The sequence below is a fragment of the Falco cherrug genome, chromosome Z (assembly GCF_023634085.1).
Source record: "Falco cherrug isolate bFalChe1 chromosome Z, bFalChe1.pri, whole genome shotgun sequence".
NCBI classification, from domain to species: domain Eukaryota; kingdom Metazoa; phylum Chordata; class Aves; order Falconiformes; family Falconidae; genus Falco; species Falco cherrug.
The window spans coordinates 33,571,510-33,583,565 of record NC_073720.1 but is presented as its reverse complement, the minus strand read 5'-3'; positions in this window follow the sequence as shown (position 1 = coordinate 33,583,565).

Here is a 12,056-nt window from a genome sequence, read left to right as displayed (position 1 = left end):
TTTGTTGTCAAACAATCCTATGTTTTCTAGTAGATCTGACAGTTTCTCTGGGGGAGTTCTGGAGAGTCCACTTAAGAAGAAAAAGGGTGTCATATCTGAGTAAACAGGGACTCATCTGACTCAGAAGTTGATTTGTTTCAGCAACATGTCCAAAACTGTGCAGTCTTTCTAATGGATTTTGAACCCGCCAGTAATGTTTATGATAATAATTCATAGGAACTAAACCACTTGCTGCTAATCTATAAGAAGGGATTCCTTTGAGGTGAAGGATTTTTTTTCAATGTTGGGATATTTCTTTAGGCTAGTGAGGAAACGAATCTGTATGAATAACTGCAACAGCTTTGACTTCATTTTTCTAAGCCTCTTTCCCTGTGAACAGTATAATTTACTGTTGAGCAATGCTTTTAACTAAACTAGTGAAAAAAATACATGGAGTTTGTAATAGCAGCATTTTGCTAATCCATCATAGTGAAGCAGATAATGCAAGTAGTAACCTAAATTCTTACTAAATCAGAAACAAGTGCGTGTGCATATGTGTTGATATAGAGCTGAGAACCCAGAATATTTGTTTCTTCTTTTCTGAAGTTTATGCCTGAAAGAGCCCAAAAGAGTACAAATCCCCTCCAGGTGAAAGGATAAAGGTCCTCTTTTCACATCACATTTGGATTTATCATTTGGAAGGGTTGCTGAGAATGTAGCCATAGTATATGTTTATAACTCACCTTATTAAATCAATCCCTTCCAAGGCAATAAGAAAAAAGCTATTCAATTATTTGTTTATTTATCCTGGGCCTGCTTTAAACAGTGTGATCATTCAAAAAACATAATGCTATTATCTCCTATCTGATTAAATCTCATTGGTGTATCTCTAGAAAGCTTTTCAGCAACATGAGGTAATATATATATTTGTATACATATAATTTATAATTGTATACATACATAGAAAAGTAAACATATGTCCTTATTTTGTTTTTAGAAGAAAGTTTTGACTGATAGGCTGTGAATCATTAAATCAGTCTCCCTGTAATATAAAAATATGACTCATTCCCAGCTATCCCATTTCTTTCTCAAAGAGTCTAGGTGTGTGTTGATTCATTGTTGCATTGTTACCCAGGGAATTTTATTCTACAGATGAGCTCCCAGTTATTGTCATGATCACTTCTAAATCTGTTTGTCAAGACAATCATGCTAGGAATTCATGCTGTAGGCTCATGGGTTAAGCAAGGTTGTCCAATTGTGATCTGATTGCAGTCACAAATGTTAAGCATTATATTCTCAGGCATTGCCTTTTCTAAAATTGTCAAGTTTTTCTTATGACTATTTTTTCACAGATAGTTGTTATATTAAATCTTTTTTTCCTATTTTTGTAGTTGTATTCTTACCTAAACCCCCAAAATTAATATAACAGTATACTTTTTCTTCTCATCCTCATAATTTTAAAATACGATACCATTTTAAGCTTTAATAAGTGTAGAATGGGAAAGTACCAGTCATTTAGAAGGACTTTAATTGAATAACCTTATAACATCTTTTGTTGCTATTAGTGACTACCCATCTGTTTATAATATTTTAAAAGTAGTCAATCAGTATGCCCCTGTTGAGAAACAGGATTACTAATTCAACAATATCACAGTACTCTGTTTTCCTCTTTTGTTTTATACTGAAAAGCTATGGTGCAATTTTAAGTAGAAACTCATGTTTTTAAAAATCAGAATCATATAGAAAATAACCTTTTGACCCAATCTTTCTTAATGATTACTACTTTAAGTATTGTTTTTATAGCACAAGAAAATACAAAGCAAAAGAAAAGCTTTAAAGATCCCTTGTAAGTCCAGACTTTCTACACAGCCGTAACAGTGGGGTTTGTTCAGAAAATCACCAGAAATATATTGTAATTCATGTGAATCTTATTTTCATGCCTAGTTAGCTCTTGCAGCTCTTGCAGGTCAGCCTGTTTTATTATTTCCATTCCTTCAACCTTCGCAGCTGTGTGGGTGACTCAGCTAGTGGTATACTTCCCTCCCAATCAGTAAAGAAGTCAGGTCATAGTCACTGTGCAACTAAAGAGGCCATCTTTCAAAAGAGACATATGAACAAGGTTATGATCTCTCAGTAATTTGTAATATCTCACAGAACATGTTGCAAACCTGGGAACTTTGTTTCTTTTGCTTGAGGCTTAGCTTGCTAGGACAGCAACTGACAGTGAATTTTACTTAACATTTTGTAAAATTTTGCTGTATTAAAATAGCAAAAGTATTTACATTTGCACCATTTCAGATGCATGTGGCCTGATTTCCATGTTACGAGTGACCCATATGTGAACATCTCTTTCTTCCTGTAAAAATTATTCACAATGACATTTCTCTGTTTATCTTCACCATTGCTTTAATGCTGTTTCTCTTTTGACTTTGCATTGAAGCTGTTCTTTTACTTTTTTCAGTAATATTTTAAAAAAATCAGTAAAATAATTAATCCATAAAAAAGTGAGTTAACTATGAAAGATCAGTCAAAATTCAGCATATGTTGTAATTTATAATTTGGCTATCCAATACCTTGTACTCCTACACCACCTACAACAGTTCATATACTAAAGGGCTACAAGAACCTCTAGTAAAGACATTAAATTAAAAGTGAAATCTACCAGTAATGTCTTTAGGTTAACATTTTTCTGTAATCTGAGACACATTGCTTTGGGATTGTATTTTAGTATTACAACATGCTGGTAAAGTAGGGAAGTAAAATAATCTCCATTATATTGACAGAAGTAAAAACTTAGTCACAAAGAGAGCTTGAACTCTAAATAATTTCAGCTAATCTCAGACATAATTCTTCTCTTAAAGTTTTAAACTTCTTATATTTATCCTGAAATTCCATCTGCATATCTTTTGATTGCATGCCAAATCTATCAGGTGGCATTGATTTACAGTACTTCTCATATTGTTTAAAAGAAGCCATATTTTAACTCAGAAGCAGCACCGCACTGATGATGGGTGAAATGGCTTTTTCATTATATATTCCTTAGAGACTAAAAAGCTAAAAAAAGTGTTAAGTTTCCCTAATCATCTTACTGCAAAGGAGGTTTCATATCATTCTTGTACCCATTTTCCATTTCTATGTTTTCCTATCCATGTTTCCATGACATTTTAAAAGTATGTCAATGATACAGCTATTTCAATAGTATTCCTTGCAGTGCCATGTATTAAAAACAACTCTGTCATGTTCAAAGCCTTCCCTCACTTTTATAGAAGAAAGCCACAGTATTATACTTGAAGTTTAGATTCCTTCTAATGTCCTTCTCAGTACCAGACCTTTCACTACTTCTGTTCTTCATTCCCATTATACAATCTGTATGTTGTGATTTCAGACCTTTTCTTTGTTTTTTTTCTTTTTTTTTTTTTTCTTTAAATATTTATTAGCATGACATTGGCTAACTAAAAAGATTAATACATTATTTGGCACAATTGCTAATTCCAGATCATGGGTATGAACGATCTCTTTGTAGAGAATTGGTAAATGATTCTATTATTTCTTCATCTGGATATTTAAATAAAAATCTTTTATTAAAAACTTTCATTTTCCTGTAAATAATGGTTTAATATATATCATAGAATTTGTATGACAAGCAGTCCTTGTTAAACTGTATGTAGTTTTTCTCAGAAGCTATATCCTCATTTGATGTAAGCTACTGTGTAAACATTTTTCACCTTTATTCCTTAAAACACTAAACAAGCATTTAAGTAATGTTTAAAACAAATCCCCATATTTCATATCCATATTAGGGTGTATGGCACTAGAGTGAGGTTTTTTCTTTCCATACATGTGAGAAGCCAAAATATTTTTTATGGATGAGCTGAGATATTCAGGGATGAATGGCAGAATGATGATTTTTTTTTTTTTCTAGCTGTATTTTTGACCCTGTTTCATAGTTATTTAAGCACATAGATAACTCAACACTTAAAATTAGAATAGATTTTAACAAAATAATTGAGGAAGTTTGATATTAAGGTGTTAATAAATGTTGTTAATGTTCTGCCCTTAGATATCTATCTTTTCTTTGGATTTACTTGTACCACTTCCCTAGCTAGGCAAGTACCATCTTCCCCATTGTTCTAATGTTAATCCCAAAGGATGCATCATCTGTCACTACATGTTCAATATAAAACTGCTCATTTTGTTTCCTTTCACTCACTGTGGAAGCAGAGCACAAAACAGTCCCTCTGGCATGTTCATCAAAACTGTGATGTCGCTGATTAAAATGCAGAGAAACCAGCATCTTCCTTTCATCTGCAGCCCATCATATCTTTATTGTTTGAATCTCATTAACACTGTGTTTCTGCTCTCTATCTTTGTTATTTTTGTTTGGTGGGGTTTTTTTGTTTTGGTTTGGTTTTGTTTTGGGTTTTTTCCCCTCACTTACAGGAAAATAATTAAATAGACACAATGAAAAATATTGCATTTGGATTTCTCAGGTAACGTTCTGTGATAACATTTGAAGCTTATCTTCCTAGTATTCATGTAGAATTCTATCATAATTTGAAGGTAAAGTACAAAATTTGGTGTAATCTAAAACTGCGTGTCAGTTCTCAGTTCTTAAATATTTTGAAAATATACCTCAGCCCCTTTTGAACTTTTCTTCCCTTTGCTCTTTAGATTTTACTGTTAAGATTTTTTTTTTTTTTAAGTTATTCCCAAATCTCTGTGTTGTCCTTGTGATTTACCATCTTTTAAACAGAATATTCCACAGGATGCTTTTTAAAAATATCTAAGTAGCCAGATTTTCTTGCATATTTCTTCATCAGGCTGTTTAGCATGAGGTGCATCCCATTTTGACCAGGTTCCAAGTGCCACATTTTTGCATGTAGTCCTACCATATAATCTTAAAAGTGTTACACTTTTCTTACATTGGAAGTTAACAAATCTATGATCTTCTTCCAAATTACAATCAAATAGAAATATTTTAGTGCTATAGTGTTTTTTAATTACCATCTAAAGATTGAAGTAGATACACACACATTCTACACCTATGTATATGTATAAGTATGCATATGCCTATGTGTGTGTAAACATAATTTTCACAGCACTATAGCCTTTATTTTTTTATTAGTGTCTCACTTTCTTGGCAGAAAAGAGAAGTTCAAATTTTAAGATCAAAACTGACAGAAGTGAATCTACACTTACTCCTCTTTTCTCTTATGAAACCAATCCAAATAATTTTCACAATAGAACTTAAAGAAAAGAAGATGTTAGGCAAAAAACTCTTTAAGACCCTGAATTCACCACTGTAAAAAGGACAACCTGTTTTGAAAATTGTTATGGTTATGAAAATACTTTCTTTATCTGTTTACCTCATCTCATCTCTTGAAAAGTTTGGCATCCAATTACTGCTATGAATGTGAAAAAGCACATATTTTTCCAAATTGTTACATTTATTCACTTAACCCACAACCAACCAAAGAAGTAACTATTGATCATAAGCTGGACCTCATAGAATTTTCTATAGTTTTATAGAACTTGGTTTGCAATAGCCTCTGAAGACCTTGTTATCATCAGAGAACAGGAATTAAGGATCATTAGAGTGGTAAGTGATTTGACTATCTGTCTTTGCAGTCATTTGTGAAGTCATTTTGTTTCTTCATGAAAGACAAAAAACAGCATGAAGTGTACTGTGTTATTTTGGATAATTCATTTGCATGTTTGTGCATGCATAGGGTTTATATTTCTTTGAAACAAAGGGTCTTCACTGTTTAAAAATTCTTGAGCTGTCTGGCAAATGTTGAATCTCGAAACGTCTGGCTACTGAATAAAGGTGTTTCAAGTTCAGCAGACTTTGTATTCTTTCCTTATTCTGGAACATCCCTTCCTGTGCAGCTTGTCAACCATATAAGAAGATGCTGTGTAACATCAGCTAGTACTTGGTGTGAGTAAATAGGAAAGTGATGTAAACAGGAAATAAAGGATTTAAATGCCTTTTAACCGTGACTGCCTTAAGACTTCTGTTTATTATTTTACTTTTTTTGCTTTGACCTGGCTCTAACCAGTTTTTTTAATCCTATTTCTCATCTTTAACAATGAAAATATAGGAATAAATATATAAGCATAAATGAGATAATAGAAATGTGTCTCTTCCTTTTGTGCTCATACTACCAACAAGGGTGACTAGTTGCAGGCTGAAACCTTGGACATTGTTTCAATAGATCAATATTTGAGAACTTTATAACTTTGAGCATGTAAGTATTAGTTTCTTAGAAAGTTTTAATTGGAGCGTTTTACCACACGGGGTAGAACAACAATATATTTAGGGATTTAAACTTCTAATTGTCCTCTTGAAGGTTGTGACTAAACAGGTTGGGTTTTTTTATACAAGTTCTTTATTTTGAATACTTCCCATTCATATGACATTTCCATGTCTAGACACAGGTTCTAGAAAAGCAGTATTCTGCCTTACTTTTTCAGAGATTATAATTAACATTTTCCAGTGAAAGGCTGTTTTTTCTGCTGATAAACAAGAAATTTTTCTTTTCATATTTCTACATGCTAGACTAAAATAAAATGAAACAAAGAGATAAACAACCTGCCCACACCCCCCAATTCCCTTCACTACGTATATATGACCTTTCAGTATCCTTCTAAGGTACTGGAATGCAAAATGAGATGCCACATATAGTAGATTCATGATTGGGAATTTATTCTCCTCCAGCATTTGAGTTACTCTAAAGAACAGAAATACATCATGGTAAATCCTACAGAAACAGAAGGCATAAAATAATGTCTGTTAAGGGGATATTAGTGTTCTAGTAGCTAAATGTCAATTCTCTAACAAGTCTTCCTCTGCTGGATACCTCAGTGGTCTCATCACACTGGGCCCACACTGAATGCACTATATTCCTGGTGCTTGTCTCAGTTAAGGATGATTCTGTTCATGCTTTCTTATATAAGGGAAAGAAGGTACCATTACATCAGAAATTCAACACACTGTTTTTAACCTGCAGGAAGTAGAAAGGACCCATAGCATAGCCCAATGAATATTCCGTTCAATTGTTAAAAATTTCAGTTATGACCACAGTCTTTTCCATAGTATAAGCTCATACACTCTTCACATATTTCCTGGTACTTTAGATATGAAACAAATAACTCCAAAATTGAATCTTTATAAAAACATAAAATAATGCAGATTTACACATCTAAACATAGTATTAAGATACTCACATATCATTACCAGCCTTGATTTTTTTAACTGTTTTATTACAGCCTTCAGAAATAAAACAACCAGCTTTTCAGTATTCAAAGATGTTTCTGGTAATGGTTTCTCCTCTGGAATATATAACCTTTTTCTATCTCCTTTTGTCAATGTCCCTTATTATTAATTTTACTTTAAGCCATATAAATCCTTTTCTCAGTCTAAGAGCCTTTGTTCCTATTTATATCCCTGCTTTTCAATATTCAGAGCATAGTTGTTAAATCTAATGATTTCTTTAGTTTGCTTTGGGGCTTCTTCCACTGGGAATAGATGGCATATGTCAGGGTCCTTGTCAGTCTCTGGCTAACTTGCTACATATTATGGCAATTTTTATGAAATTAGCACAAATTAATAAATTACACATAGATAGAATCTTGAAATTGCCATAGGAAGACAGGAAAGGAGAAAGCAAAAGCTTCTTCATTTACAGCATTTAAGCTGGAATTCTTAAAGTAGTTTATAGAGGAACTTTTATCATCTGTACCATTAATGAAAATATTTATAAGAATAAGTCACTAAAATTTACATTCCTAAGGTTCTCTTTAAAATAAATCTCATCTGCCTAAATCACTTCTGAAATCTGGCATGAATTCTGCTGCCAAAAGTCTGCAGGGAAGGGATGAATGAACTCTAATCTCACAAAATCTAATCTCATACTAAGTGAAACTCTAACTTTGCATGAGAGGGAGGAAGTGGATATATAGTGGTAGCTCTTAAATGCATTTTCCTGACAAGAACAAATACGTTGTGTTCCTGAAATAATTACTTCAGCCTTCCTCTACATACTGAGACTTGCTATCTTACAATGCTTTTAGAGAAGGAAGGGCAGAAGAAAAAAATATACCAAAGGTCACTGAGACCATGCAGAGATTTCATTTGTTTCTTTGAACACATTTAAAGAAAATCCTTGGGAAAACATAATTTACACCTTCCTTCTTGTTATCTTGTATAACTTGTCCCCAGTATCTTGTTCTGGCCTGTAAGTCAGAACAAAAGGTTCTCTCTATTCTGTCTGCAGTACTAAACCTCATTGTAACAATAATGGATCACTCAGCTGTTTCCTCCTCACCATCCATTGCACTAGCCTGTATTTTCTGAGGGGCACTTTCCCACTGTTTTGGCAGGTAACACTCCATGTCTGTACCTGGCTCTCTTTGAGTACCTTTGAATATTTCTCTGAATCTTCATTCTGTCATTTCCTTAGGCAATGTCCTTTTACTCTCATAATTTTCTCCAGGACATTTTTCCTGGGTTTTTTCTCCAATGAACATGTGTAGCTTTATTAGGTATTTTTGATCATAGCCTGTGATGACTATACCTCTGTCACTTCATTTTCCTTAGAGGTTTTTTTTTTTTACAGAAAGCAAATAAATTGTTTAAGAAACTTAACCGAGAGCAAAATACAGTGTTATGGGATTTGTATTATTTTAAGCAGCCTTCCTGCCAGTCAAAGAGTATTCACAATGGCTGCAGTGGTTAAAAAAAATTAAATATAAAGGAGATATATTTTACATGTAACAAACAATCTGTAACTTTTCTTTATTATTCCTACTCATGACACATTATCTATTAATATAGATGTCAGACTTGACATTCATAGCACTATTACGAGGCCTATGTCGCCTGCTATTTTTCGTTAGTGTCAGCAATATCTAGTTAAACATCCATACATAGCAAAAAACCATATTGTTTTTCTACAATAAATCAGCCTTTTTCTGCTTTGTAAGTAAATACTAACATTACAGTAGCTAGGCATACACTCTTTTACTATAGATAATGTATGACTTAATATGGCTTTTACAAAGGTGTAATAGCCATAGGTGAGTTTGTTACATTTTAGTATATGTGGAAAATTTTAAGTAATTTCTTGTGATGCAGTTATGGACTACTACAAATTACAATATCCTCACATATTCTCTTTTTTCAGAAGGAAACTTCTATAAACACAGATTTTACCTTTTGGCCAGTGCTGGTTTGGTTTTTTTCTTTTGCAGCCCAGAGCTGTCAGAGCTGCACTAAAAAAAAAAGTGATGCACTTCAGAGAACTGCACCGGAATTGTGTCCAGTTTAGTATTTCATCTGTAGGTTTGCCAGAAGACTGTGGCACTGATGGGGAAAAGGCAAAGAGGGAGGTGTGACTACATCCATGAATTAGGTGTTGAATGTTAGGAAAAGATGAAGAGACAGTCTTACAGGCTTGTGCACGTAAGGCAGAAAACAGACTGTCAAAATGCCTCCCTCCCTTGCCAAAGGGGACATGGGATAGAATTATGTTTAGTGTTCTTGCTTACAGTACAGCCTTATTATAATTACTTGTTGCCTTATGCGCCTAGAAGAACAAAACTGTGCTACCCTGTATATGAAGTGTACTGTTCTTGACAGGCAGAAATTTGAGACGTTATCAAGTATTCTTTCTTCTGCTCTTTCTTAGAAAGAAGGTCTTGATTGCAAGAGTCTAGGAGGAGTAGACTTCCCCTGAAGAGAGACTTGTCTTTCAGAATTGGTTCCTTGCTTCCCTGAAATGTTTTCAGCTATTGTTTTTCTTCCCTCAAGGCTGCTTTTGAATTGTCTTTGTATTAATATCAACATAAACAAATGGGAGGAAAGCATGGAAGATGGTTTTTCCACCACATACGCATATATTGATACAACCATGAAAAGAGGTGTTAGGGAAAGTATGACAAGAATCATGATGCATATGCACACACACCTCCCTGTGATAGAAAAGGACTATAAATGCAGTACTATTTCATTCAAGGAAAATGTAAATGCCCTTCAAACTAAAGAAAAGAGCACTATCTGGAGAACAGTATTTGTATAACCATGGTATTAATATGTTTATTGCTTTAAATTAAAAGAAAATTACTAGAAAATCCAAGTACTAATGCTATATTACATCAATTTTTGCCATTCGTTTTTACATAATTTCTCCACTGGAAATCTAAAATGCACCAAGATTTCAAATAAGTTTATGCTAACAAAGAGTTGCCTATGATTTCAGCATTATGCTTGTGCAATTCACTATCTCACATGTTACAAAAGAAGTCAAACTGAAGCAGTTACCAGTTATAGAGGATTTAAAAGAATCTTAGAATCCTAGAATCATTTAGGTTGGAAAAGACCTTTGAGATCAAGTCCAGCTGTTAACTCAAGAACACCAAGTCTATCAATAAACAATGTCATTAAGCACCACATTTCTGTGTTTTTTAAGCACTTCCAGGGATGGTGATCCCACCACCTCCTTGGGCAGCCTGTTCCAATGCTTGCCCACCCTTTCAGTGAAGAAAGTTTTCCCAATATCCATCCTAAACTTCCTCTGGAATAATCTGAAGCCATTCCCTCTTGTCCAGTTGCTAGTCATCTGGGAGAAAAGACCGACCTCCACCTGCCTACAGCCTCCTGTCAGGTAGTTGTAGAGTGATAAAATCCCCCCTGAGTCTCCTCTCCAGACTAAACCACCCCAGTTCCCTCAGCTGCTCCTCATAGGACTTGTGCTCCAGACCCTTCACCAGCATCGTTGCCCTTCTCTGGACACGCTCCAGCACCTCTTGCAGTGAGGGGCCCAAACCTGAACACTGTGCTCAAGGTGCAGCCTCACCAGTGCCGAGTACAGGGGCACAATCCCTTCCCTTGTCCTGCTGGCCACACTGTTTCTGATACAAGCCAGGATGCTGTTGGCCTTTGTGGCCACCTGGGCACACAGCTGGCTCATGTTTAGCTGGCCATCAACAAATGTTGCCAAGTCCTTTCCCACCAGGCCCTTTCCAGCCGCTCTGCCCCAGCCTGTAGCGCCGTGTGGGGCTGGTGTGACCCAGCTGCAGGACCCGGCACTGAGCCCTGCTGAACCTCACAGGAATGGCCTCGGCCCATCGGTCCAGCCTGCCCAGATCCCTCTGCACAGCCTGCCTGCCCTAAGGACAGCAACACTCCCCCCAGCTTGGAGTCACCTGCAAAATTACTGAAGGTGCACTTGATCCCCTCGTCCAGATCGTAGGTAAACATAATAAACAGGACTGGCCCCAGTGCTGAGCCCTGGGGAACACCACTTGGGACCAGTCACCAGGTGGATGTAACTCATTTCAGCACCACGCTTTGGGCTCAGCCATCCAGCCAGCTTTTTACCCAATGTAGAGTATACCCATCCAAGCCACGAGTAGCCAGTTTCCCCAGGAAGATGCTGTGGGAGATGGTGCCAAAAGCTTTACTAAGGTCCAGGTAGACAACATCCATAGCCTTTCCCTCATCTACTACACAGGTCATCTTGTTGAAAGAGATCATTTTCATGAGGCAAGACCTGCCTTTCAGAAACCCATGTTGGCTGGGCGTGATTCCCCCATTGTCCTGAAAATGATGTGTGACAGCACTCAGTTTGATCTGCTCCATAACCTTCCTCAGAACTGAGGAAGGAGCTGCAGTTCCCCAGATCCTCCTTCCTGCCCTTCTTGTAGATGGGCATCACACTGGCTAATCCCCAGTCTTCCAGGACCTCTCCAGTGTGTCAGGACTGTTGATAAATGGTGGAGAGTGGCTCCATAAGCTCCTCTGCCAGCTTCCTCAGTACCCTTGGGTGGATCCTATAATTGTTACTTCTTGTAAGGACATTATTAATTGGTATCTTATCGTGGCAATTACAATACAGATTAGAAATCAAGGTAATCTAATAGTAGTGACAGAAAAACAATGATAAAATATTAATATGAACTGATATTAGCTCATATAGTCTATCACGCTTCATATGTGTATTTATGAGGAACATGTATTTGTTAACAATGCCTATTTAAAAATGGCTATTTAGTGCCTTATCAATGATAAACAGAAA